The 6558-nt window shown below is 49.5% G+C and overlaps 1 protein-coding gene across 1 annotated transcript in view; it reads left to right on the top strand.

Annotated features, from left to right (window-relative positions):
* Window positions 1-6558, top strand: part of LOC115650666 (zinc finger protein 501-like) — a 1041190-nt gene that overhangs the window by 466467 nt on the left and 568165 nt on the right. The window lies entirely within an intron of this gene.

The raw sequence follows: 6558 nt of genomic DNA, 5'->3' as shown, positions 1-6558 counted from the left end.
GACAGTTTTGTCAACACATGTCCAACGGTCGACTTTCCCAACTCAAACTGGTTAGCGACCAATTGGTACCAGTCTGGAGTAGCCAGCTTCCACCGTGCAATTGCCATACCACTTCTCCAATAACAGGGCAACTCTCATTCTCGTGTCCTTGCGCTCAAGGATTGGGGCGAGCTCATCACAAAGTTCCATGAATGTGTCTTTCTTCATCCAAAAGTTTTGCAACCACTGCTTGTCATCCCAGATGTGCATGATGATGTGATCCCATCACTCATTGCTTGTTTCCCGAGCCCAAGAGCAGTGTTCCACTGTGGTCAGCACCTCTGTGAATGCCACAAGCAATCTCATGTCATAGCTGCTATGTGTGGTGAGATCAATAATGAACTCCTCTTGCCTTTGTAGTTTAAGGAATAACCCCACTGCCATTTGTGACATATTAGTAAGAGCGAGCAGCAGATTGATCAATAGTGCAGGATCCATTCCTGCAGCCCAAAGAGGCAGAATGTGCAGTACACCAACCATTGAAAGATAGCAGCAAATGTGGACGGAAGCACAGGGATTTCTGGGATGCAAAGCAATGCATCACGCTGGATTGGGACAGGACCCAGGATGCCCCACGACCCCCTCCGCCTTCCCATAACTCTTAGGAGCAGAAGAGGAAGAGATGCTCGGTGGGATAGCTACCCAGAGTGCACCGTTCTGAATACTACTGCAAGTGCCGCAGTGTGAACACACTATTGCTCGGGTAGCTGACAGTGTGAACACACAATAGAGGTTTCTCTTCAGCACTCTCTGAGCAGCACTGTAACTCCCGGCGCTATAACTCTGCCAGTGTAGACATAGCCTCAGAGAGACTGACTGCCAGGATCCCTAGCCTGATCCCCTCTGAGGAATGAAGCACAATGGCAACAGGCTGTGCAGCCTTCACTAGTCTCCCTGTACCTTCAAAGCCTGCTAGCCCAACGTGCTGGAGCATCTATGTCATTACCTGGTTCCTAAACTGGAGTTACAGGTCCTACCCCACGTGAATCCAAAGACCAAGAGGTGCAGAGATCCAACCCCTTATAATCTTAGAAACATTTTGTTCCTTTTTCTAATTTTTGTCTGTTTCTTTTTATGAACGTGGAGACCTCCCAGACTTTCTATTAGATTGCGGTATAACTGTGCGGCTCAATGAGGGTGAGAGTGTGAACACCTCTGAAATCTACAAAGGGAAGATGTTAGGAAGAATAGTTCCCCAAATCTTAATAGCCCCATGAAATGACAGAATGCGTGATCCTCACCTGTGCAAGCATTGCAAGGAATTGAGCTCTCAGATATACATTGTTCAGCGAGATCTGTTTTGAACTTCTTTTGCTAATGTCTCTATAAGGTCTGTACGTGTTTTGGGGCGAGAAGAAATATTAGCTACGCAAGAGTGAAATCTAAGGAGAAATTGTAATTGGCTTTGAGGTTGTGGGCTGAATGTAAGCAATAATTTGGTTTCAGTATTGAATTATTCAGCTGGCTAAATCTGGGATGCACTGCCTGGGTAAAAATCTATGACTGGGGTGTTGACATCACTAAATATGCACCTGCCTTCTTGGGTTACTCTTTTAGGATTTATAGGGGTTGTATTTATAGCTGTATTAATCTGATGGTTGGACTAAATTGATGACTTGATTCCAACGCAATATCCTTGTTAACTCATTGATTTCCTGATTTGGCCTGAACTTTATCACTGTATTGTTTAGCAACAGCGGCTGGAACTTTTATTTGTATATTTAATTCAATCTCCATTTTCTTCAGTTCATTACTGTTCTAAGTTAAAGAATGTGCAGCAACAAAAACTGACACAAGCCTTTTGCTACCCTATTCTGTGCCCATCCAGTAAGAGTAGAGAACAAACCCCTCCTGGAGCAGGGATTGTCACACTGGACTGTAAATACAGATGCATGTTCCCAAGGTTTGCTGTCTTTCTCAAATCATGGCATAAGGGTGATACCTACAGGCAGCTACTTGTAATCACGCCTGGCAGGAAGGAGATGCCTACGTGCATTCCCTAGGAAGGCAGGGGGATCTGGGAAACCCTGGACGCTGGGGGCTATTTACCCAGAACTCATGAGGAATCTACTCAGGGGTGATGCAGTAGAAAAGAGCTGGGTGCTGCTTTCCCCACTTATTTCTCCTTATCCCCTTTCAATCTCACCTGTTTCCCTTTTCCCCTCCCCCCGCCTCCCTCTACCCTCTGGCAGGGAAACTTGGTCACTTCCCTACTCCCAGGAGTGCTCACTCTCCTGTAGCTGGATTGGCCTCTGTGAGTGCTAATAGGATCGAGATCCTGGGTGTGGGACAGTCCCTGCAGTGGCTCTGGGACACACAGAGGCAGGAGAAGGAGCAGAGATGGGGCTAGGAGGTGGCACGGCATTAGTGAGACTAATACTGGAATAGTGCCTCCAGTTTTGGTGTCCTCATTTGAAAAAGATGTTATGAAATTGGAGCCACCAAATGTTTAGAGGGCTGGAGAAAAATGCCTTCTAGTGAGCTATTGAAAGAGCTCAACCTGTTTAGTTTATCAAAAGCCATACATAACTCCTTCAGCCCCCGGTTTTTTTTATTGAGCTGTACACCCATGTGGGTTTACCAGTATCCACAGTGAGTAGAACTTTCACAGTGACCAAGGAAAGTCCCCATAGATTTATCTCCTTCCTCATTCAGACCCTCTCTAGCCATGTCTCCAGTACCTCCCTTTGTCACCAGTCATGGCATGTGGTCCTAGTCTCAGCTCAGAGTTCTAAAGCCAGCAGATACCTGATCAGTTCTGACAGATCCCTCCCTCAGCACCCATCCTGCCATGTGAGCAAGCCACCTGCAAACACCATTTCCCCAAAGTGAGGATTTAGCCTTTGGGAATCTGAAGACACCAGCCTTTCTCCCTCTGCTCCCATCTACATGTTAGTCTGCTACCTGGTCACCACCACCTCTCCCCATACTTGTTTCCTTTCTACTTTGGACATGCTCCCCAACCAGCTGGAAGCTCCCCCTGCGAGTCTGACCTGTTTCCTCTTTCCCTGCTCCCCTTGACATTCCTGCTGGTGACACCTCTTCCTTGAGGTTAACTCCAGTGTCTTTAGCTGCTTTAGCTTAATGGCCCCCGTAGTCACAGAGCCACTTGTTGCTTCTCCTGCTGTAGCCATGGGGCCAATTGCCAGAGACCAGCCTTAGACAGCTGCAGCTACTAGCTGCAGGAGGGGTGGCAATGCCAAGGCTGAGCATGTTTGAACCTTGCAACGGCAGCACTAGGGACTCTAAATCCTCAGCTCTGGCCCCAGGCAGCTGCAAACTCTGGCATTAGGCACTTCCCTCCTCTAGGCCATGGCTTTAAATACCTGAGATACTCATCACCTGCAGCAGAGGCCACCAATTCCCACGTCCCCCTCTGCCAGCACACAGTCATGCAGAAAGTGCAGTCTGGATGATTTTGGAGGCTGGGGTGCCTGGAGGCTCCCATCCCTGAGCAGCAGCTCTCCAACAAGCTCACATGGCCCCCCTTCGCTGTGGGACCAGGACTCTGTGAAGACAGTGGAGTTACCCTGTGTATGACCAGTTCTGTCCAAAGCCTGTTGAAGTGAGTGGGAGTCTTCTCATTGTCTTTAATGGGCTGCGTATAGAAGCAAAGGGCCCCATTCTAGACTCTAGGAGCAAAGTGCATTCTATGCAGCACTGGTTTACTAGCATAACAGGAAGGTCTCACATTACCAAGTGAATAAGGAACACCTCCTACAGCACCTAACGCTTTCTGAGAGGCTTCTCACCCAATTACTAAATGTGAACCTGCTTCTCTTACAAGGGCTGAACATATCAGGTGGGATGATCACAAAAGCAGGGCACTTCTGAATTCAGTAGGAATTGTGGATGTGCACAGACAGGACTGGTTCCTGCATGGCTACAGAACTGCAGTGAAGTGGAACAATGTTCAGCTTGTGTGATTGGAGGATATCCGGATCCATATTATAAGACTGTCCTACATAAATGAGGAAAAGTTGAGGTGCAATTGTTATTCTTTTGTTCCACTCTTCGTTTCTATGGGGAACTGGCCAATGCAATATTACTCTCTTCCTTTTCAACAAACCAAACTAAAACAAAATGGCAATGGCTGCTGAAAATAGCAATTCCAGTCCTAGTTAGCACTGGGAACACCCCAGCATTTGTTGCTCAATTTTATTCTACTTTTTCTACAGCAAGTTACAGTGGATCAGCTTATTTGATTTGAGAGAAATGAAGTACCAGCTGCCCAAATTAAGTTGAGCACTCCTGAATTTTGAGGTGTTCAAATCTGGAAGGCAGGTGCTAGATTCCCTTTCTGAATATTGGATAAATCTGGAAAGGAAAAGCCAATTTCTGCTTCCATGCCTCAGATGTGGAAATCCTCCTACGTGCTGGTACTGTATCTAAAGCTGCCTAGGTCCTCTAGTAGAGCAGAGGTGGGCAAACTATGGCCCATGGGCCACATTCGACCCACGGGACCATCCTGCCTGGCCCTTGAGCTCCTGGCCAGGGAGGCTAGCCACCGGCCCCTCCCCAGCAGCTACACCGCTGCGCCGGCAGCGCTCTGAGTGGTGAGGTTATGCACTCCTGCCAAGCAGCTCTGGCCAGGCGGCGCAGCTGCCAGATATGCGGCTCTGAGCGGCATGGTAAGAGGTCTGGGGCCGGGGGGTTGGATAAGGGCTGGGGAGTCCTGGGGGGCAGTCAGGGGACAGGGAGCAGGGGACAGCTGGATGGGGTGGAGGTTCTGGGGAGTGGTCAGGGAACGGGGGGGTCGGATAAGCCTGGGAGTCCCGGGGGGCCTGTTAGGGGTTGGGGGTGTGGATAGGAGTCAGGGGACAGGGGGATTGTATAAGCCTGGGAGTCCCAGGGGGCCTATCGGGGTGGGGGTGTGGATAGGGGTTAGGGCAGTCAGGGGACTGGGAGGAGGGGGTTTGGATAGGGGGTGAGGTCCTGGGAGGGGGCAGTCAGGGGACAAGGAGCAGAGGGGTTTGGATGGGTCAAGTGTTCTGAGGGGGGCAGTCAGGGGATGGGGTGGATGCCAGATTGTTTGGGGAGGCACAGCCTTCCCTACCTAGCCCTCCCTACAATTTTGCAACCCCAATGTGGCCCTCAGGCCAAAAAGTTTGCCCACCCTTGGAGTAGAGGCTTCCCTCCTTTACTTTTCATTTTCACTTCTGGTGGGATCCATGTACCTCCCTCACTAGGCATCAGATAGGGAGGGGGCACTGTCCATTTAGTCCATCCAATTCTTTCTTTGGGGGCTACTAGCTGGGGTCACACCAGCCTGGGGAAGTCTCCTGAGGGTGATATCTGGGCCAAAGCTGCCTACTCCTTGGGCACACTTGTTCCTCATTCACACTGCCACCCCCTTCTAGCAGCCAGCTCCTCATCCACAGCAAGCTGCGGTGCATGGGGTCTCAGTGCCCCCCCGCTCCCTTTCCTGTGGATAGCTGCCAGGGAATGCTGGGAAATGTTGTTCCTTCCCTGCTCCAGGCCCGGCTCTGTAGGCAGGGATCTGGCCAAGGAACTGCAGCTCCCAGGGCCCCTTGGGTTCTCAGCTCCCAGGCTGGATCTCTGAGGCTTTGCTCCTGCAGCACTGGCTGCAAGAGGGGAGGAAGTGAGTGCTATGGGCCCCTTCTGAGCCATTGGTGCCATGGTGAATCCGATACTGATCTCTGGACTTTTCTCCTAACTGCTCAATTTTTCATCAGTGACAATCAAAAGGAAGATAACAGGAGAGTAACTCTCCATTTCCTGCACAACCTGCAGAGATTGTGCAGACATCCCCAGCAAATTGCAAAGATCTGTGGCCCAGGCTTGTGTTGCAGCAGTTGCACTCAAAGCAATTATCTTGACAATGCCCATCACAGCAGTCTTTTCATCATCTCCAGGCTTGTGATTTGATTCTTTCCAATGTTCCTCTCCAAAGAGCCTTTTCCTTAGCAAGCAATTACTTGGATTGCCAAGAGAAGTCTCTTCTGTCTCCTAGAAAGACAGAGGAAAATGTGAGCAGAGGAGACAGAAGCTACACAGGCATTACTGGGAGTTGAACCCAGGATCTCCTGTTTATTAGGCAGGTGCTTTAGCCAGCTTAAGCCATAGTGCCTGCTTCAAGAGCTTGGGTGCAATTGTTCCACTTGATGGTCTAAGACAACACCTTCAAATTCCAGCGTACAGATGTTCCCCATTTCTCTCAAGACTTGCAGACCTTGAAGTGTCTGGCTCTCTGTGCACAGAAAGCCAGAGCTGAGTTGACAGAGGCTTTCTAACATGCACTTCTCCCACCAGCCACTCTGATCATATTTCAGAGGGGTAGCTGTGTTAGTCTGGATCTGTAAAAAGCGACAAAGAGTCCTGTGGCACCTTATAGACTAACAGATGTTTTGGAGAATAAGCTTTCATGGGTGAATACTCACTTCGTCAGATGCATGTAGTGGAAATTTCCAGAGGCAGGTATAAATATGCAGGCAAGAATCCGTCTAAAGATAACAAGGTTAGTTCAATCAGGGAGGATGAGGCCCTCTTCTAGCAGTT

This window comes from Gopherus evgoodei, chromosome 4, assembly GCF_007399415.2.
Source record: "Gopherus evgoodei ecotype Sinaloan lineage chromosome 4, rGopEvg1_v1.p, whole genome shotgun sequence".
Taxonomy (NCBI): domain Eukaryota; kingdom Metazoa; phylum Chordata; order Testudines; family Testudinidae; genus Gopherus; species Gopherus evgoodei.
This window is presented reverse-complemented; position numbering and strand designations above follow the sequence as displayed.